Genomic DNA, 22,308 nt, shown 5'->3' with positions numbered 1-22,308 from the left:
TTTGCAACCGCCACAACACTTCCAGACTTGTGAGAGGCCGCCTACGAAAGATTTGGCGGCATCCTAGCCCCGGGAGGCCGCCGGCCACAGTCGTAGACACGCGAAGAGCAATCCGCGTAGAGGGAAGTGTTCAGACACTTCTCCATCACGAAAAATTATGAAAAATTACCCTCAGTCTTACAACAATGTGCCGACGTTGTGTAAAAAACTCATGATTTTATCGCGCTCCGAGTATTTAATAATAATCACGCCGCATCGTTACGACAGAACGTCTACTACCGTGTCATCGCCGTCCGTGAGGGGGGGCACACCCCGAGACGCGTGCCGCCTCTTCGGACATGCCACCACACCACCCCGCATGTATGAGGGCCCGGTGCGACGCTCCGGCGGCATTGCTACCCCCCTAGCGCCCCCGTCCTGCCTAACCCTGTAGCGTTTTACCACGGGATCTAGCCCTTTGACTTTGCACGGACGGGCTTTGCGCAATGGACCTATCCACCCGGTTGTGTTAGGTCGGCACATAGGAACACTTTGGAGCAACATCCGGGCCAAACCCACAGCAAGATCCCCTCCCTGTAGACCCGACGCGTCCGTTTCCCCCCTCCAGGTGCCGGCGGCAGCGCCGTCCGTAAGGGGGGCACACCCCGGAGACGCGTGCCGGGCGTTTGCAACCGCCACAACACTTCGAAACTTGTGAGAGGCCGCCTACGCAAGATTTGGCGGCATGCTAGCCCCTGGAGGCCGCCGGCCACAGTCATAGACACGCGAAGAGCAATCCGCGTAGAGGGAAGTGTTCAGATACTTCTCATCACGAAAAATTATAAAAAATTACCATCAGTCCTATAGCACATGTGCCCACGTCGTGTAAAAAACTCATGATTTTATCGCGCTCTGAGTAGTTAATAATATTCACGCCGCACCGTTACCGCAGAACGTCTACTACCGTGTCATCGCCGTCCGTGAGGGGGGGCACACCCCAGAGACGCGTGCCGCCTCTTCGGACATGCCACCACACCACCCCGCATGTATGAGGGCCCGGTGCGACGCTCCGGTGGCATTGCTACCCCCCCCCCCAGGGCCCCATCCCGCCTAACCCTGTAGTGTTTGACCATGGGATCTAGCCCTTTGACTTTGCACGGATTGGCTTTGAGCAGTGGACCTATCCACCCAGTTGTGTTAGGTCGGCCTATAGGAAAACTTTGGAGCAACATCCGGGCCAGACCCACAGGAAGATCCCATCCGTCTAGACCCGACGCGTCCGTTTTCCCCCTCCAGGTGCCGGCGGTGGCACCGTCCATGAGGGGGGGGCACACCCGGGAGACGCGTGCCGGGCGTTTGCAACCGCCACAACACTTCCAAACTTGTGAGAGGCCGCCTACGCTAGATTTGGCGGCATGCTAGCCCCCGAAGGCCGCCGGCCACAGTCGTAGACACGCGAAGAGCGCTCCGCGTAGAGGGAAGTGTTCAGATACTTCTCCATCACGAAAAATTATGAAAAATTACCATCATTCTTATAGCACATGTGCCCATGTCGTGTAAAAAACTCATGATTTTATCGCGCTCCGAGTATTTAATAATATTCACGCTGCATCGTTACCGCAGAATGTCTACTACCGTGTCATCGCCGTCCGTGAGGGGGGGCACACCCCGGAGGCACGTGCCGCCTCTTCGGACATGCCACCACACCACCCCGCATGTATGAGGGCCCGGTGCGACGCTCCGGTGGCATTGCTACCCCCCAGGGGCCACGTCCCGCCTAACCCTGTAGCGTTTGACCACGGGATCTAGCCCTTTGACTTTGCACGGACGAGCTTTGAGCAGTGGACCTATCCACCCGATTGTGTTAGGTCAGCCCATAGGAACACTTTGGAGCAACATCCGGGCCAGACACACAGCAAGATACCCTCCGTGTAGACCCGACGCGTCCGTTTCCCCCCTCCAGGTGCCGGCGGCGGCGCCGTCCGTGAGGGGGGGCACACCCCGGAGATGTGTGCCGGGCGTATGCAACCACCACAACACTTCCAGACTTGTGAGAGGCCGCCTATGCAAGATTTGCCGCCATGCTAGCCCCCGGAGGCGCTTAAGCCTTTGGGTCACATTGTGGCGGTCTTGGTGGTGATGATACTTATATGCTTGTGATGTTTCTTATTGTTGTTTGTGAGATTCTTATATGCTTGGTGGTGATGATACTTATATGTTTATGCTTTGCGATGCTTCTTATGATCTGTGATGATGAATTTGTTGTGTGATGCTGCTCCTTATTGTTATGTGATGCATATATTGTTGTATGATTCTTCTATATGCTGTATATACTAGATGACCCGTTGCGCCAATGGCGCAAAGGCAGAGTGCAAGCCAAGTATTATAAGACCGTTGCGCCAATGGCGGAAAGGCCGAGTGCAAGCCAAGTATTATAAGAGTGTGCACTAAAATATATAAACACAAAAGGAAAGCATATATTTCTTTCATCATGGCTATTTCAAAAGTATACCACATAGCAGTCTAAGCAGCAAATAACCGACAGTTAAATGCACAGGATGGTCTTCGGGGATTACATAAAATCCAAAAGGATGAAAAACATAGAAGTCTTAGTAGGCATCTATACTAATGCTAAGTTATATAGCAAAGGGCTCTATACTAATGCTAAATTATATAACAAAGGGCTCTTGCAACTTGCTTATGTTGAGTAGACGATCAGTCCTTTGAAAGTGCATTTGAAGGCAAAAGCATATGCTTGTCCTTTGTTAGATGACCCGTTGCGCCCATGGCGCAAAAAGCGAGAGTAAGCCAAATATTAAAATCATGCATATGAGATTGATTTAAACCAACTTAATAAATACTTACATTCCATTACATGATAGCTTAAAAGAAAATATTCATATCACGCAAAAAAGGAAGAGCGAGACGAGCATTCAAACCATGCATATTAGACTAATTTAGAACAAGGTAATGAATACTTATATTCCATTACATGATAGCATAAAAATAAAATATTCAAATCACTTGATAATAGCATACATTGATGGCTTTATAAAGTAAGCTATATTAGTACAGATGCATTGTGTCCATTAACCGTTGCCCGAGTCTTGTACCTGCCTGTTGCCCGAGTCTGTACCTGCCGCGGGTAGGAAGTGAAGAATGAAGCCAAAAAAATGATGAAATGATATGTTATAATAACAACAAATGATTAGAACAAAAGGCCAAGGCGAAACATCACCTTATGGTCAACTTAAGCATCTATTTTTTTTCAACAAGTTGTGCATCTAAAATCCTACTCAATACCTAAGAAAAGGATGTCTTAGTAAGGAGGATGGCTAACACGCGCGCGCGCGTCGCAACGCTCGGTTTCGGACCAGGTAGGCTTTTCCTCTTAAGTATGTGCGCAACGAGTCGAATTTCCTTTTTAACTAACCAGAGTGGCAGAGATTGAGGACACGCCGGCCCCCCACCCCGCGTTGAAATCAGGGGGGGGGGGGGGGCGAGAGAGATTAGGGAAAGTGGTGGGCCCGTGCTTGCATGTGTGGCTAAATTCACGGAGCAGAGAGAATGTGCTGGACCAGGGTGCTTGCATGCAACTGAGAAGGAAAATTTTGGTGGGTCCAGGCGCTCACGGGATTGCTACCATTCCTTGCATACATCCTCACGCTGGGCACAAAGGTCCTTTTTTTATCTCTAACATAGGGGTTCGGCTCACCTGCAGGGTTCCCAGCAGGGATTATTATGCAGGGCCAATTAACGAGTGCCACGTGTCCATATGGGCCAACAACTACAATTAATTTTGATTAATTTTGTTTCCTGCTGTTTCATCATCCGGTATCTGCGCTGAAGAAATAAAGAGGCTGGCTGTGCTTGCTCGGCCGCCGGCAATGTAGCTGGGTCGTCTACTACCAATCGAGGACTACCCTGCGTCATTATTTTTCAGTCTGGTGGAGCGCCGCCGTCTTTATCTTCTGTTTTGGCGAGATTACAGTCTAAATGATCTCTATCACAACGAGCAAACGACCACAGAAGCGCGGCCATGGCAGTCTGTACGGGGACCACGCGGTACCTGTACTGCCGGCCGCTCCAGCTCTGCACCAACGAAAATCAGTTCATCGTTTCATCCTTTTTTTCGATCGGCGCCAAATTAAAAGAGGTTCAGTCTTGACTGCGGAATTATTGGATCATTGACGGAGGATGCGAGGCGGGCACGTCTTCAACGGTGGTGTGCGTGTGCATAAGCTCGGGCACGATGGGCGCCGGCGGGCCGAACGACTCCGACGAGGGAACATGCGCTTTCTTCTTGCCCCTCTGCTTTTTCCGCTTGTGCTTGGTCGCTCGTGGATGAGGCCTAGGACGCGGCCAGCACGGCAGGTGGTTCGGCCACCGGCGGGGGCGTCGCCATGGGATGCAGCACTGCGGGAGCCTTGGCTGGGGCGGCCGCCCGCATCCACGATTGGAGACACAACGCCCAGCGGTGTCGCGGGCCGACGAATCAAAACCCATCGGTGCTAGCACCCAGTCTCTTGGCGAGGAAGGATCGAAGGAGCAGGAAACAAAATTAATCAAAGATAATTGTAGTTGTTGGCCCACAGGGACACACGGCACTCATTTATTGGCCCTGCACAATAATCCCTGCTGGGAACCCTGCAGGTGAGCCGAACCCTAACATAGCAAGCACCCATACTATAGAAAATAGTTGCACAAAGTTGGAAATTGAAAACAGAAGTTAACACTCAAACAAAAAGGAAGAGAGCAGTTGACTTTTCCCCTAGCTTATTCATGTTTGTCACATGCGACTTTCATTGCTGGGAGATAATCGTAAATAGAAATATGGTTCTTGTACCTACAAAAAACATGGCTCTTGTGATCTACAGCAAGGGCCTCTCTTCTAGTGAAGCCTCTACGTTTGTAATCTCGATTCTTTTATGTGAGTTCATATTCAATTCTCTGGCATATCTTCAGAGATATAGTACTCCCTAAACTCTTCCTCTCAAAAAACATTATATGAGGAATTTTCATCATGAAGCATCCTTCATGGACAAGTAGATAAAACCCAAACGATTCCTCAAATCTGGAGAAGCACATCAATGGAGGGGACATGGTCAATCTCGTACCATTATATATCTATCTAAAATGAAAGTGCTAGGAGGTTGTTTTAAAACTACATGGAAACATCAAATACCCTAGGTTTGCTTTTGACAATACAATCGCAGACCTGTCGTCATATATCCATCAAAAATGATCTGCTCTAGAAGGTTGCTTTATAACTTAAACCAAAGCAAATATAATGAAAATGCATTGGAAACAAATGCATATCTTGTGCATGGCATCCTCCCAAGCGAGAAATCATACTCTTCACTAAACCATAAGTGGGAATATGGGGTGGAGGTAGAAAAATTTGTAACCTGGACATATCAATCTGTAGCTTTTCCTTGTTCATTCTTTATGCACTTTCTTCTATCACAATGACCATCTGAATTTCGAACACCATGTCAGCTTCCTCTGCTCTAACCCCGTGGCCTGCCAGCATCGGATGCCACCAAAGTTGATCCCTGCCTACCAGGACACCAAAACTATAATATGAGAAGATAGTATAGGAAACAGAAAAAAAATTGGTTAATCATCCCACAATGCTACTAAATTCCTTGGCTCAGTTAAGGTGCTTTTCAACACCATCACCGAACCCGGAGTAAACTGCGCCCATCTCAGCAGCTGCCACACACTGGTGCCAGCCACGCGACAGCAGCGGCGAGGAGGCCGGCAGCATACTTGAACGTTCAAAGCTGTTCAAAGCTCTTCAGGTTGTCTATCTATCTCAAATTCCTCTCTTTTACCAAAGTTAGACACAGCCGAAAAGTCAAAGAAACAAAGTTCTTCTGGTTGTGTATCTCTTAGATTCCTCTCTATTTTCTTTAAAATTAGATGCGGTCGAGAAGGAAAAGAAACTAACTTTGTGCACTATTTATACACACCAACAGGAGAAAATATATAGAAGAAGTAAAACCAATTAGAGTAGCATCTAGGTTTATAAATATACAAAATTGTCGAGCATGAATTTCCATTTTACACTTTGTCTAGTAGATTAAGTATATAACAAAGCAAACAGTAAATATGTGAGCTCAGTGTCGCTTGTTGGCAAGTAAACGGAAGGCAACCAAAACTGAAGATATACATGTTCTGGACAGGACAGTGATTGCTTATGTTTGTTGCTGGCCCTCTTCTGTCCAAGGCTACCAATCATATGGTCAGCAACTAAAACAACCATGAATTAATAAATTAGTTAACTGTAATTAACAACAATAGACTTCACATATGAATCCAAAATGGCAATGAACTACCCGCAAAAAAAGGGCAATGAACGGAGGAGACATATATATTTCTTCTCTACAGATTCTTATAGCAACAAAAGCATTTGTGCGTAGAAATAAGTGCCTTTCATTGAGCTTTTCAATTCAGCACACATGAGCAATTAACTTTCAAAATCCTAGAATAATAGAGGCATAGGTAGGAAACACCAACCTGCAATAGATGTTGCATAGAGAACTTTTCAGTTCAGCACACATGAGTATTTAACTTGCAAAATCCTAGAATAATAGAGGCATAGGTAGCTGCAGTGAGAAAGAGAGGAAACACCAACCTGCCACAATGTTGGATAGAGAAAATAAACAAGAACGACCCAGCAGAAGCATATGCACAAGCCAATGGGGATAACTAAAAGTAGCAATTTGTGAAACATAACAGAGAAAGTCCAATCACTAAGTTGCATAAGAACACAGACGACAAAGGAATATTGTGAGATTGATCTAGGCTTACCTTCTGCCAAGGACGACGTCGACGGCACCGTTGACCACCGCTTCGCCAGCAGCGCACCAGCGCCGCGCCTGCTTCAGCAGCTGCTCCACTCATCCTTGGCGGCGCCACAAAGAGAAAAAACGAAAAAGAGGAATCAGGGGAAGAAGCAGAGCAACGAAGAGGGAGATGCGGGGATGCAGCCCGCACGGGAGCATGGTGGCTAGGGTTTTTACCTCCTACTCTTATCCCTTGGTCAGGCAGCGCTCGATCCAGAAGTACGGCACGCGGCGGCAACGGAGTTCTCCCTCCTCTCCTTCCTTCTCTCTCTCCCTCTTATCTTCTCTCTCTCCTGCAGATCGAATCGAGTACTCCCTCTTCTCCTTCTCTCTCTCCCTCTTATCTTCTCTCTTTGTTACATCTTTTGAGCATCTCCAGCCATTCAACTTACCTTTCAAGGCCATACTTCAACATCTACGTGGAATAGAAAAAAAGATAAGTATTCAAATGATTTAAACAAGCTTATTCACATGTATGATAGATTTAGAGCTCAGAACATATTTTAAAGTGCTTTTGCCTCTGGTTTAAGCACAAAAAGACATGCAATGCATTAGTCTGAGTGTACTATCTCAACCGTTTCTCTAATAAAAATAAAGAAGGTATACAGAGAGAATAATATTTAGTAAAGCACATATGCGTATATAATTTGCTGATTTCATGATGATCATGCCCCTCTCAGAAAGAATAATATGTATGAAGCAGGCGTATATTATCTAATTCTAAGCAAGAAAGCTTGGATCAAAAAAACGCTAGTAGCTTATTTTAGATGATTTGTTGTAGCGACCGCGGCACAAATAATCACTTAAATCTCGGACTAACTGTCAGCATAAAGTGGGATTATATAATCCTCGTCTTTTGTTTTCTTTTCTTCTCGAACGACGCAGGAGAGCTGCTTGTCATTTCATCTCTGACTAACTGTACAGACATTCATGAAGTCAGGTATATTTGTTCAGCAAGATCCCTCCTAGCCTCTCAATCGGGGTATACTTTTCAAATACAATCCAAAAAAAACTTTGCAAGCATGAAAAGAATTCATGGCCTCTGACACACTGATCAAGAAACCAGAAAAACACTACACTGAACAATACTTTTTGTTAGACCTCAAGTCCAGAACCGTCATCAGGTGGCCCTTTCCTTGCTGCACCCACGACCTAACCAACCATCTAAGGAAGCAACTTCTTTCTATTATTGGCCCCCACCACTGAAGCAACAACCAATGTTTTAGCATGCCAATTATTTATGAAGCAAAATGACAACAGCTTAATCTCCCAAGAGCAGGATCGTAACATACTTTCAGAAAAGCGCAGTCCAGATCATACACTCGTGAATAAATGTTTTGGTTTTCAACTGCCACAATGATATCCCCCCTACCGCAAGCCCCTGCCTATAGCTTTAAACTGAACCAGCAAGTTAGCATGTCATTTATTTACAAAATAATGCTTAGCAAACTAATTCCCCAAAGGCAGGAGTCTAGATAATTTCAGAATGTGCGTTTAGATTATCTTTTCTATTACCAATTCTGAACATGGCACAACAGTTTAGCTCTTGTTATTTAAGCTCACAGTATCTAAATTGAGAATTGCTCACATGTCATGAATTTTTTTTGCAGTCATAATCCCAGTAGGTTTACTTGCACATTAGGAATGCTAGTAGCTTATTCTTTCTGTATTCTGAAAGAAAACAAAAAAACAGACATTAGAAATGTCCAAGTAGCACCAAAAGAATAAAACAGGGGAGGTTAGAAAATACTCAAGCATCAGGATGGATGGGTAATTATCAAACAGAAACAAAAGGGAAAAAGAAAATCAAGAAGCTCCCTTCTCCCATTCTTTTTTGTTCCCTTTCACTTATATACATCACAGCAACACACATGCACTTTAACTATAGAAAAACATAATTCCCAATTGAGGAACAAAGTTATATTAGAGCACCACATTTTATAAGCACTATACATCTATACTGACCTTACTTGGGTATGACCTAAGTAGGCTTGACATTCACCATGATTCATACACACAATGTGCTACATCTGAGATAGAACATGAAAATGCAAATGAATAAATTCTCCATTTTATTGGTGATCCATTAATCATAAGCAGGCATTTATAGTTCAACTCCTGACATTGTGTACTGTTTGGAGGTATAAATAAGGAATAGAAAAATTAAGAAACAGTGACTTAATTAGTCTTTAACTAATATTTGAAGGTATAAATAAGTAGGCAAATTGGTATCCAATTGCTGGCTTGAGTTTCACACTTCAAGACCACTTCTTTCCATGGATTTTAGGCATTAGATAGTTGGTTGATTTCAAAGTTTCTTAGATGAATTGGAAGGAAAAAAGATAGAGCAGAAGAGGAATTAATCAGGTAGTGGAGGAGCTCACCAAGAGTTTAGACCCGTCGATCTAGCCGTGTGGACGCTGGATGTAGAAACAGAGAACATGCCTGCTCTTCTTCTTTCTCCCACAACACCAAATTAGAGGAGGGCAATAAAGCCCGGCAGTAACTTCAACTGGCACCTGGAGACGGCACAGTGTGTGTGCGCACTGAACAAAACCTAACCGTAAAGCAGAGCAATTGCTATCCGGTCAGCCACAATCTCTTATGGGGGCGTGAGCGTACCGAGCGTGGTCGCAGCAGTCCCCTTCGCGGTGGTAGAGGCACAGCTCGGGGCCGAGGACCTCGCCGGCGTGGGTGACGGGTCCACGCGCTCGCGCTGGAGCTCGCCTTCGCCCCTCTCCCGTCCGTCGCCTTGCTGCACCTACCTCTCTCTCCCTCTCATCTGCTCGAGCACCGCCTCTTCTTCCTTCTCTCTCCCTCTCATCTGCTCGAGTGCCGCCTCCGTCGCCCTTTACTCGTCTCCCCTCCAGATTTCACTTGTCTAGATCCGGAGGCAGGGAAGGAGGAGAGGAAGAGGAGGAGGTCGCCCCGGCTGCATCTCGAGCGCCAGAGAAGAGGCCCGGAAGAGAAGGCGGCGGTGCGGGAGGCCCTGAGGCAGAGGGTCGTGGAGCAGGGGAGGCCGGACGGCGCGGAGAGGAAGAAGAATGGCGTGGGGCTCGAGGACGGAGTGGATTGGACCTGGTGCGCTAGGTTTACGGGAGAGGGTTCGTCCAGGCTCTCCTCGGCTCCTCACCCCTCCCATCGTCCTCAGTACACTGAGATGTGGACTCAGACAGCGACCGGGACCACCGAACGCAGCAGAGTAGAGATCGGACGAGTAGACCAGCGGAAATCCATCTCCTGTCATCGCCCTTGGCCAATCAAAAACAGCCCACACTCTGTCAATCTTCACGTAGCGTTCAGAGAAACCCAGCCTCTGGTCGCTGGGCCCCACGGGCTCACGACCCCACCCGTCATCCTCTGCTGAAGTCGTCAAGAACGTGGAAAAGAATGGACAGCTGACCTGACGCCATCAGCCAAAATAAACACTGTTGTTACGCAAGTAACTTGATCCTGCGGTCAAAAACGTGTTGTGCGCTCGATGCCTCCAGTTACGCGGGTAGTCTAGAAAGGTTTATATGTTCAAGCTGAAACAAAACAGAAAAAAAAAAAACAGACAGAAACGGCCGTCGGCATAGAGCTGGCGTGAGCTCCCAGTGGCTGACACGTGACAGGTCTATGCCGACGGCCTAGCCGTCGGCATAGTTTTAAACTAAGCCGACGGCTAGGCCGTCGGCATAGACCTGCCACGTGGAGTTGCTGCCACGTGGCAGGTCTATGCCGACAGCCTAGCCGTCGGCTTAGTTTGAAACTATGCCGTCGGCATAGACCTGCCCGAGGGGTGACGCCTGCTCGCCACATGGCACGTCTATGCCGACGGGCTAGCCGTCGGCTTAGTTTGAAACTATGCCGACGGCCTAGCCGTCGGCATAGACGTGCCACGTGACGAGCAGCCGTTGGTCAGCACTTGACGGCGGCCGCTGTTAGGCGATAACGTTGCCGATGGCCAGGGCCGTCGGCATAGATGTACGGACACATTCGGGATAGGGCCTATGCCGACGGCCTTTCTATGCGGACGGCCTCCCTGGCTACGCCGACGGATATGTTGCCAACGGCCCTATGCCGACGGGGGCCGTCGGCATAGGCCTGTCCCGACGGCCAATCAGGGCTATGCCGACGGCCTGGGCCGTCGGCATAGGGTGCGATTCCGGTAGTGCGTGGTGAATTCTGTAGTCAATGGAAGGTAATAATATACACTGAACCCAACTAAACCTATATATGGTGCCCCCAAATATTCTGTAAATTGCCTTATCACAAATTGTGACAGCATATTGGTTATTCTAACCATATCGAACAGATACAACAATAACATTTTTTTCCATACTATTTACTGAAGTACTTATTTAGTATTTGATAATATCTTTGTAAAGCAAATTTACAACATTCATAGGTGAATTCCAGTTTGGTGACAAAATCAGAGGAAAAGATAGACTAAAACAGAAGAAATTCATGAATTTAATTTACTTAAAATCCGTCAGAAGATTGTTCTAGAAAATAACTCTTCGTCGCAAGTAATTTTCTGGGTTCTGGTTATGTTTGCTCACAGTATGTTGCTATCAACTGAAAATTTTAGCAGGCCAGAAGCTTTTTTAACTGGTGGCAATCTTCTAGAAACGGAAATAAATATTAAGGGTATATGCACTATCCAGAGCACATAAGCTCAGAAGGTGTGACCACGTCTCCAAATAAATATTAAGGTTAGCGAAACGATATATCACCAGATGTTATCTTCGGCACATCTCCAAGTCAACTAGGTGTGACCGCGTCCCTAAAAAACGAGGTGTGACCGCGTCTCCAAATCTAGTGGCTGTGTAGATGGTGAAAATGGCAAGAACTGCACACCATCAGAGGCAACAACAGAACCTCCTCGTCGACAGGCACCAGCAAGCTCCCCGCCATTCCTAAATGATGAACACCACAAGCAAATGAATATGATAACCAAATGAGCAGATTCTAAAGAAAGAGCCAGAAGACCATTGTGAGGAAGGTCTCCCCCCTCCCCCCTCCCGTGTCGCTCCCGCGAGCGATCCGGGAGGGAAACCCTAGCCGCCGCCTCAGTCCTCCCTCCTCCTCTCCTCCTCTCCTCGCCACCGCCAGAGCGCGCTGACGAGCGAAGCCCGCCGGCGTCGGCGGCGGCGGGGCCCTTCCTCCCTTCGCTCGCTGGCGGCAGGCGCGGGCCGGCGGCGGCGGGCGTGCCGTCGCGCTGACGAGGGGCGGGGCGGCACGGCGGCGGGTGCTGGCGGCAGGGTCGCGGGTGCGTGGCGGCGGCGTGGTGGGCTTCGTGGGCGCACGCGCGTCCTTGGCAGGAGCGGCAGCGGCCTAGTCTGGCTCGGCCAGATCTGCTACCTGGTGGCCACGGACGGCGCGGGGCGCCTGCCGGCGGGGCGCGGGCGCGTGTGCTGCTGCTCGCGCGGCTGCCGGTGGCCGGTGTGTGAGGCCCGGCGGGGCACCTCCTGTCATCGTCTACGAGGCCGATCTTGACCATCCGGGCGTCCTCGTCGTCGGGCGGGTGTCCGGCTTGCTCTTCGCGATCTGTCTGGAGGCCGTGGTGGGGCGTTGCAGGGGGCAACGTGAGGAAGCTGGCTGGAGGGATGGGTGGTCTGCCCACCCGTCACCGGCGCGGGGTGTGCCGGTCGAGGTCTCGCACCGCTCCGCCCCTTCCTCTTTCCCCTGGCCTGGTTGCCTCCGGCCCCATCTATCGAGGCTTGTCGACGCTGACGGCTCTGACGCTATTAGGGGTCTGCTGGTGGTGGAGATTCGCTCCTCTGGGCGGCCATTGGGGGTGTCGGGTGGCAGGGCGGCGGCTCTGCGGGGGGGGGGGGGGGGGGCTGCGATGTTCATGGGCGGAGCTCGCAGCTCGGGTGCGGACTGGCGGCCCCGGTCGCATGGGCGGCGGGGTGGCTCTGGCATGGCGATCCGTGGCAGTGGTGCGGCAGGCCTCTCGGCCGGGCGCACCCTGATCGGAGGTGGAGTGGTATGCCATGGTGAAATCCCTGTCTGACCGTGGTCAGACCGACGGTGGTGGCGTCCGCTGGCCCCTTCTTGTAGGCTTCGTCACGGTCTCTCCTGATCCTCCGTGTTGCTCCCGATGAAAATCTTGATCCTTTGGATCGGGTGGTGGCGACGCAATGGTGTCGTGTCCTTCCTGAAGGCGCTACCTTGGGGCGCACGGTTCGTCGGCGGTCAGCTACGTTCTTCACGGTGGCTTGTTCTCGGTGGAGGGCTTCGTCATCTTCGTAGTGATACTTGTTGTACATCTGTTGTTTGCTTCGAGTTGGCTTAGCTGATCTTCGACACCTTTGTATCTTGCTTTGGATGTGTGCATTCGGGGTGTTGTGTTGTATGGTTCGGATGTATGAGGTTTGATGCTTTATATATAAAATGGGGCGAAAGCCTTTTTCATAAAGAAAGAGCCAGGCAGCTGGGAGAAGGAGGCAAATCATGGTGGAGCAGGAACTAGGCGTGCGCAATGACGATGCATGGGAGGCACACCTAGGCCTCAGGGACAATGACGAAGGTGGCCGAAAAAGTTGAGGAATAAATGCTATATCGTTGATCCATGAGATGCTAGCTACAGGTAAATATGCCCCAACATTACACCTTATGACAGTATCATTGTAGGAAACTGTCAGCGGCATGTGCGCTAGCTTATCCAGATAACAAAAGTAAACACTATATACTATACTTTATTGCAGCAAAAACAGAGGGGGGATATGGATTGGATGCTGATCCAGGACCTACGGATAGCCACCAACTCTTGCAGGGCCTACTATATATGTTACCGAAAGAAAACAAAGCTTAACGGAGAATGAAATAACAAAGATCTTTCACTTAAACAATCAAAGAACAATGGTCAATGTCATGGAAAAACAGAGGGGTTGGGACACATCTTGTGGAACATATCGCACTAAATGATTAAGATGTATATAACTACAACTGACATTGGTGATGGAATGCCAACAGAAGAAAAAAGGCAAAAAGGTGATGGTAGAGCAGTTACCATTGAAACCATGAGGATAGCAATCAATTGGTGCAGCGCATGTTTATATATTTCAGAGAATCTCTCCAAAAGAACTTCGACATTTTTTTTGTTTTACGGTACCATGGTTTATATAATTAACTGGTCGGGTGGTGGGTCCTTGTGGTTGTGGCGGCGCCGGTGGCGGCGGATCTTGGGATCCCGCTCCCGGGGACGTCGCAGGACGCGGCGGCCCGTGCACGAGAGATGAAGTTTCTTCAAACAGATCTGAGTGAAAACTTGCTTTTGACTACTGCAAAGGCCGGCGGTGGCGGCGCTGTCTGTGTCGTTTCTTTCTTGAAGGCATAGCCGTGGAGAAGTTCAAGGTCACTCTCTGCTACCTCCGGGGAAAACCCTAGATCAATTGATCGGATGATGGCGGCGCTCTGGTGTCGTTTCCCCCTTGGGGGCGTCATTCATGGAGGTACACACGGGCTCGGGGAACAGAGGAATACTTCTTTGGTGCAGTGGTACTTCATCTTATACATTGATGGCGGCGGATCTTGACGGCGTGGCGCTGTGGAGATTCGGAGTCCGATGCGCGGAGATGAACTCGCGCAGGGAGGTGGCGCTGTCTAGCGTCGAAGGCAGTTAGACCGGACAAGGTTGATGCAGCAATACAGCACTGAAGATGGATTGGTGACAGGTGGCTGCGGCGGCCTCATACCCGGCAGGCGTCCTAGTTGAGGAGTACGCCAGACTGGTAGGTGCCCCATACCCGGCAGGTGTCCTGGTTGGGACCTCAGGTCTTAGATGGTAGGTTTGGCTGCGAGGTCTGTTCGGTATTAGGCCCAGACTATCAGCATCCCTTTATCAATTGGATAGGAGTAGCGACATATGTTGCATAGACGGTGGCTTTAGTCTTATTGTTGTATGACTTTGTAAGGTCTTGTGTGAATAATTAATAAAGTGGCTGCATGCACCGTCCAGATGTAGAAACCGGGGGTCCTCCTCCATTTCAAAAAAATATAATTAACTGGCCATTCCGACCACTTATGCAAGTTCTTTGCAGCTCAAGAATTTGCTAGTATCTATCACCAGTTGAATGACCAAAAAGTTGTTAGCTATATTCCCTCTGTTATCTTGAACCCTTGGTTAGCAATTCATCAAACATCTAGAGTGCATTGGCCAACTGCAAGAAAACATGGTATGTTGTGGAAGGGGGGAAGGATTGGACTGCATACCATGTTGGGGCCTGTGGGCGGGACAGAACAGAACAGGGCAAATGAAGTTTGATTCGTCAGCTTGTTGTTCATGCTCACTCACGGGTCGCAGCTGAGACTCGTCCCTCTTTGCCGACTCCTTGTCCGCCATGGCGTCATTGGTTTCGGTGTTACTCACGAACGGACCTACGGTTGGATCAGATGGAGACTCGGAGTTTGGGGTAGGAGCAGCAAAGCATGAGGTGCGGAAGAACTGGAGGAAGGAGCCATCGGCCCAATACATTTCCGCATGCCTGAAACTCGCTCTGTGCCATAAGGTGGTCAATCTACGAAATCACTACCGTTGCAATGGTCACTTCCACATTCGCACCCTGCCACAAGTGACCCATTGTATATATGTCACTCGTCGACGAACTTTTTATAAAAAAAGAAATGAATAAAATAAAACCGAGCTAGAGACATGTTTTTTCTCTCACTTATTTAACTTTTTTTTTCTCTTTACAAGAGGCACCTCTCGCGAAAGCAAATCCGTGCCTTCACGCGAAGCAAATCTGTGTCTCTTGCGGAAGAAAAAAAATATATTTTTTTCTTTTCATGAGGCATAACTGTGCCTCTTGCGGAAGCAAATCTATGCCTCTCACGGAAGCTACAAACATATGCTTCCATGAAAAGTATATTTGTGCCTCTAGCGAAATAAAAGATGCGTTTGTGCCTCGAGCGAAAAAGTGTTTTTCCATGCAAAAGAATCATTTTTCGCAAAAAAATCTAAAAACAGAAAACACATACACATGGTGACGGCTGAGAGCGCGTCAAGTGACACATTCTCAGCCCATTAAAAATGACCCTTGCGGGGCTCCTAGGGATACCCCTTGGTTCATTGCTCCCGCCAGTCTAGTTGATCCCGCCCACATACGGATTACTGTGATGTTTTCGTTCGCTGTTGTTTCCTGTGTTTTCTTTTGTTTTTATTCTTTAGTTTTTTGCTTTCATTTTTTCACTGTTTTATTTTGTTTTCTTTGGTTTTGTTTCGGTTTTTACAATTTTCTGTTTTGGTTCTTTTTTTCCTTTAGTTCCTTTTCTTTGTTTTGTTTCTTTTTTCCTTTTCTTCTCTTTTGTATGTATTATATAAAAGGTTCACCGCGTATTAAAGAAATGTTCATTGTATATTAAGAAAATGCTCACCATATATTACGAAAAAGCTCAGGTGAGTTATAAAAATATTAATCATAAAAATGTTTATCGTGTATTACAAATTTTTTCATCATATATTAAGAAATTGTTTGCTGTATACCAAAAAGGTTCATTGTGTATTTAAATTTTTCACATCGTATATTAAGATATTATAAAACATACACTACAAAACGTTTGCTGTGTATTTAAAGTTGGTTCTGCATTTTTTGACAAAAAAGTTCGCTGTATTTAAAAATAGTTCATTGTATAATCCAAAAAAGTTCAATGTGTACTACAATATTATTTAGCGTATATATTAATATTTTTATAAAAAATGTTCGAAACAAAACCGAGCAAACAAAAGGGACGCTACAGTCAACAGGATGGTATAGTTGCTACAGTACCAAACTGCTACGGTTTCTTCACATTAACTTTTTCTAGTAGTGCTGCAAATAGGCCAGCTCAGTTGGATCACCCCTGTACGAAGCAACAGCTTCTTGACGCACACAGGCGTCCTATAGCGCAAGAGCTATATCTCTCTCAACGAGAGAAAGAACCAGGTCTCGCATGAGGGATTTCTGGGCTACAGTACTTGGCCAGCCCATGTTCGTGCAATCGGCGTTGCCGCTGGCCGTTGCTTCGATGTTCGCTCTGTTTTTTTTTACAACGCTAACGCCCACACGTGTGGTGGGAGTAAAACCCGCCCACACGCCCTATAACATACAGACTGCGTGATGTCACCGCATGCATGCATGTGAGAATCTTTTTTGATTTTTAATTTTTAAAATATTTTATCTCTTAAATGAAAAATTCGATTGAAGATCCATTTTCACTATTAAATCCCTCGCCACGAGATCTTCGAAACTAGATCTCATATCAATATATTTTGACGAATTTTTTTGGGTTAAAAGTTGTCATGTCTATTGCACATGAATTGCCATGGTGTTTACACTGAAGTTGCCATGATATGTTTCAGCTATTTTCTTCTAAAAAAGTAAATTTTGACATTTATAAAAGGAGAATTAAGAAACTAGATTTGCCATGAACCGTAAACTAAAATTGCCATGATACATGCACTTAAATTGCCATGGTTCATACAAAAAATAATTTTCATGTTCAAAGTATTGGAGTTGCCATCATCAAAATACTAAAATTGCCATGCTCTACAACTTAAATTGCCACATGACAACTTGAGTTTAAACACTATGGCAACTACAGTGTAAACATCATGGCAACTTTTGGGCAAAAAAAATCGTCAAAACATATCAACATGGGGTCTAGTTTTGAAGATCTCGTCGAGATGGATTTAATGGTGAAACGAATTTTTAATTCAATTTTTTAATTCGAAGATAAAACACTTTTAAGCCGAAAACCAAAAAGATTCCTGATGATGTCATCTATTCACATCTGACAAAATGAGTGGTAAAGGGGGCGTGTGGGCGATGTGCAAGATGGCACACGTGTGGCCGTTAGTTTTTTCCTTTTTTGTTTCTTTTTCATTTTTTGTTTCTTCATCGGTCTTTTCAGGTTGCTGTTTTTCTTTCTTTTTTCTCTGGTTATTTCATTTATTTCTTGGACCTTTTCTGTTTTTCTTTGTTCTTACTTCATTTTCAATTGTTTTCTCTTTCTCTTTCATTCCTTCTTTATTTTCTTTTTTCCTCGGCTTTCATGGATTTTCTTTCTTTCTTTCTCGATTTTCATTGGTTTTCTTTATTTATTTGTTTCTTTGTTGGTTATTATTGCATTTTACTTTCTCTTTTCGTATAGAACATGGGTTTTCCTATACACGTTTTAACTTCTTTTCAAATACCTGAAATATTTTTCTGCACATGTTGAAGACTTTTCAAATAGGTGATTAGTTTTTTCCAACATATAATTTGATGTTAAATTTTTTACATACACATGCAATATTTTTATATGCACCAGGAATATTTTTTATATACACATTTAAGATTTTTCAAATATAAGATCAATATTTGTGAAAAAAATATATTTTTATCTCTACTTTTCTTCGTAAACGTTATACATTTTTTGTATACATAAGGACCATTTTTATATGCACATTTAAAATTTTGATTTACATATTTAATTTTTTTTAAACTTGTTTTTATGCCTACTTTTTCTATACATTTCATTTTTTTATACATTAGGAAAACATATTTAACATTTTTGGAATACATGATCAATGTTTTTGCAACACTAGTAATAATGTACGTGCAATGCATGTTTATATTAGATAGGATATTAGTTGCACGTTATATTAGGTAAGATATATCTGTTGCACGTTGATATTTGGTAAGATATTAATTACTTTTTCGCTGGAATGGTAGGATATTAATTACATGGTAGATTTCATGGGATATCGTTGAGTCAAAACGTGTTTATAACCAATGGCAGTGGTGGGTAATTAGAGCGTTAAACGTGTTTGGTGCTAAACATTGAAGCGATTTGAACCGCTAGATCACATGATTTGACGTTCGAGATGGTTTAGATTTGCCCATTTGGGTCTTTTTATATTGGTATAGGTATATTTTTCATGTCTACTTCTTTTCATACGGATTGCATATTTTCTGTATACATCATCAACATTTTTATGTGCATATTTAATGTTTCGTAAATGCATCATTAATGCAAAACCAACCTCTGGTTGGATGGTTAGAGGGACAGTAGTATCCCCAGCCCACCAGGATTCAAGTCCTGGTGCTCGCATTATTCCTGAATTTATTTCAGGATTTTCGGTGATGCGCTTTCAGATGGAGGAGATGTTCCCGTCGACGTTGAGGCGCCAATAACTTCGTAAATCTCTAGATGACATGCCAGCCCAGTCTCTCCAAGGTGCTCATAGGGGTACGTGTGCGTGTGTGCGGTCATAGGGATGAGTGTATGCGTGTATGTATGAGCGCTTACATCTATACTGTGTTTAAAAATAAAGCAACATTAATTTTTTATAAACATCGTACATCTTTTGGATAACTCATCTTATATATGCTTTGATCGATTTTTTTCGTACACATTGTACAATTTATGTTTATAGTAGTAACAATTTTCCATACATGCTTAACATCTTCTAAGGCGTGATTAACATTTCTCAGTTTTTGTATATAAAGTGATTTTTAATAGATATTCAGAATATTTGGGATATATAAAAACTAAAAAATAAAGCAAAGATTGAATGCAAAAATTAGAAAAGGAAAACCAAGTAAAAAAATTCAGGCAAACGCTTCGCATAGGCTGCTCGTGCTAGGGCACCCATATATTATCTCTCCTTCAGCGAGTCTAACTTCCGAATCGCTCAAGGGGGCGACCATGGTGGGCCAGCCCACGCATGCTGACGCAACAGTCTGTTTTCTGTTTCTTTTTTAATGTTTACAGTTTGTACTTTAAAATATTCTAAACACATAACACTCGACAAAAAATACTCGGCAAATGTTGAAAAAGTATATGAAAAATATTTAAGAAGCATTCAAAATATGTTGAACAAATATTTGAAAAATGTTGAACAAGTATTTGAAAAAACGTTAATTAAGGATTCAGAAAATATTGAGCAAATATTTTAGAAATGTGGAACAAGTATTTTAAAAATTTACAACAAGGAACATGTAAAATGTGTATAGAAAATATGTTGACAATGTATTAAAAATGATGAAAAACAATTAATCATGTATATAAAAATGTAATCAAGCATTTGAAAAACTGTTGAACAAATGTTTGAATACTCTTAATCAACCATTTGAAAAATGTTAAATGGGTATAGTGAAAATATTGACATGTATTCAGAAAATGTTAAATCTTATATTTAAAAAATGTTAACGTAGCCTCTGAAAAATGTTTAAAATGTATATGAGCATGTTTAAAAAAATAATAAATTTTTATTAAAAAATGTTAGACATGTATTAGAAAAGTATTTTTTTCCATATACAAAAAATGTAGAACGAAACAAAAAACAAAATAAAAATGGATAAAAAATATGAAAATTAAAGAAAATATGAAAAAATAAAACAAAAATGAGCGATGAAAAACGTAAAAAAAGAAAAAAGGTAGAAAAAAAGAAAAAACCGATGAAAACCGAGAAAGTAATAAGGAAAATAAAAGAAAAACAAAAGAAAGAATAGAAAGAAATAATGAAAATAGAGAAAAAGTAAAACAAAAAAACCTAAAGAAGGAGAAGAAACAGTGGAATACCCGCTCGATTCGACTTAAGTAGGACCGACCTACTAGTTCATCATGAGCGCCATTGTAGCCCAGTGGCATGCAGCCCGTGCATTCGAGAAGTAGACGAGAGTTCTAATCCCATTTGCATTCCTTTTTCTCTTATTATTCTTAATGCGAGATATAATCACCGCGCCTGCGATAAGCGGGGTATAGGCACCCATGTCAAATCATTAGTTAAGGACAACAAGTGACGCACTGCATGTGTCACTTGTACTTTTTCTAGATTTTTTTTTAATTATTTATCTCTTGAACCGTGTGTCTAAATTCTGAAATAGTTGGAAACACTTTTCTTTCACTTTTCCTCCTTTTCGAGAAGCAAATATGTACCTTCACGAGAAACTAATATGTGCCTTTTGTGGAAGAAGAAAACACATTTGTTTTCCTTTTTTAAGAGTCACAACTGTGTCTCTCATGCAAGTAAACATGTGTTTTCACAATAGCAAATTTGTGCCTCTCGTGAAAGCTAAAAAACATATTTTTTTCCTTTCCGAGATGCACAACTTTCTCTCGTGGAAGTAAATATGTGTCTCCACGAAAAGAAAATCTGTATCTCTCGTGGAAACAAAAGAATGTGTATTTTTGAGGAAAAAAATTCAAAAATATTTCCCCAATATCAATGAAGAACTGAGCAAAACTGAAAACTCGAAAAAAACACCTAACCTCAGAAAACGCATAAATAAAAATAAAAAATAAAAATCCCAAGGAAACGCCCAACACGCGATAGGTGGCGGCAGTTGTTAGCGCGTCAAATGAGGTGCTCTTAGTCCATCAAAGGTGACCCTTACAAGGCTTCCGCAAGGTGTCTGGCATTCGCAAAAAGCAACGCCTGAGTGGGCCCACCCAATTTGACAAGGTGTAGGCCGTTCATACACAGTTACTCGGGAATGAGCCAGCCCAATTATGTCTACTGCAATCCGTTTTTGGAACCTTCCTTTTCATTTGCTTTTATTTTTTAAGTTTTGTTTTCTTCAAAAGTGTTCAATTTTTTAACTGTTACCAGTTTCAGAAGATGTCCACTTTTCCAAAAATAAATTCCTTTTTAAAAATATGTCCATGTTTTTAAAAATATTTTTTGAAACATTTAAAAAGTTAATTTAAAAATCCACATCCTCGGCTCCGCGTGGCCATGTTGCTGGTGTGCGCGTGCGTGCAAGCCCCGCCACCAATTGGCGACACCCGAGGCGCCGCCGCGTCCAGCACCTCTTCTTCCCGAGCTCCTCCTCCTCCAGTCGTGCCTCAAAGCTTGCTCTCTTTCGTGATATGGCTACACAAGCCCTGTGTGCGCTCCGCGCTGGTCGTGCCAGATGTGCGTACTCCACGTGCGAGCCGACGCCACATTGTCCGCTGGCCACCTACCTCACGCGCCATAGCCGCTGACATGAACTGTAACCTCTTGGCTTCTGCCGTCTTTGGCTCTACCCGCATGCTGTGGCACACTCCGTGTAACACCCTGAGAATCATGCTACAGTAACCCCCTGTGATTAAGCTAATCATGTTGCTAAACAGGGCTTGATCACATTTGGATCACCATCCTTTTCAAACTCCTAGTTCAAACTTCAAATAAATTTAAAAGTGGAAAATAAAAGTTTTCAAAAATTCAAACAAAAATGTTCAGTGGGTGCTAAATAATACACTGGTAATTATGGTGGAGGAAACATATTTTTATAAAATACCTAAATACTTTAAAAAGAAATAAAACAGAAAAGAAAATAAACAAATAAAAAGAAAACAGAAAACAGATCACAGAAAGAAAAAAAAGGAAAAAGGAAAAAGGAAAAGCCCTTTCCCCCCACTGGACCCGTGGCCCGTCTGGACCGAACCCCGGCCCAAACTGGGCCGCCACCCGCGCCCCGACCCCGGCCCAGCCCAACTCACCCCCGCGTCCCCTTCCTGTTCCCCCGACCGGGTCGGAACA

General features: G+C 44.7%; 1 long non-coding RNA gene across 2 annotated transcripts; it reads right to left on the bottom strand.

The window, feature by feature from the left end:
• Nucleotides 1-5,076: 5,076 nt before the first annotated feature.
• On the bottom strand, nt 5,077-9,950 carry LOC123051242 (uncharacterized). Of its 2 annotated transcripts, XR_006423977.1 has the most exons (5): nt 9,453-9,950; nt 9,215-9,376; nt 8,419-8,501; nt 7,008-7,245; nt 5,077-6,889 (listed from the first exon to the last, which is right to left on the bottom strand). It is a non-coding gene; the product is annotated as an uncharacterized lncRNA (long non-coding RNA). The 2 variants fall into 2 exon arrangements; XR_006423978.1 differs by lacking the exon at nt 8,419-8,501.
• Between the last annotated feature and the right edge of the window lie 12,358 nt (nt 9,951-22,308).

Source organism: Triticum aestivum, chromosome 2D (genome assembly GCF_018294505.1).
Source record: "Triticum aestivum cultivar Chinese Spring chromosome 2D, IWGSC CS RefSeq v2.1, whole genome shotgun sequence".
NCBI lineage: Eukaryota > Viridiplantae > Streptophyta > Magnoliopsida > Poales > Poaceae > Triticum > Triticum aestivum.
The sequence above is the reverse complement of the archived record's forward strand: the minus strand, read 5'-3'. Positions and strand labels throughout refer to the sequence as shown.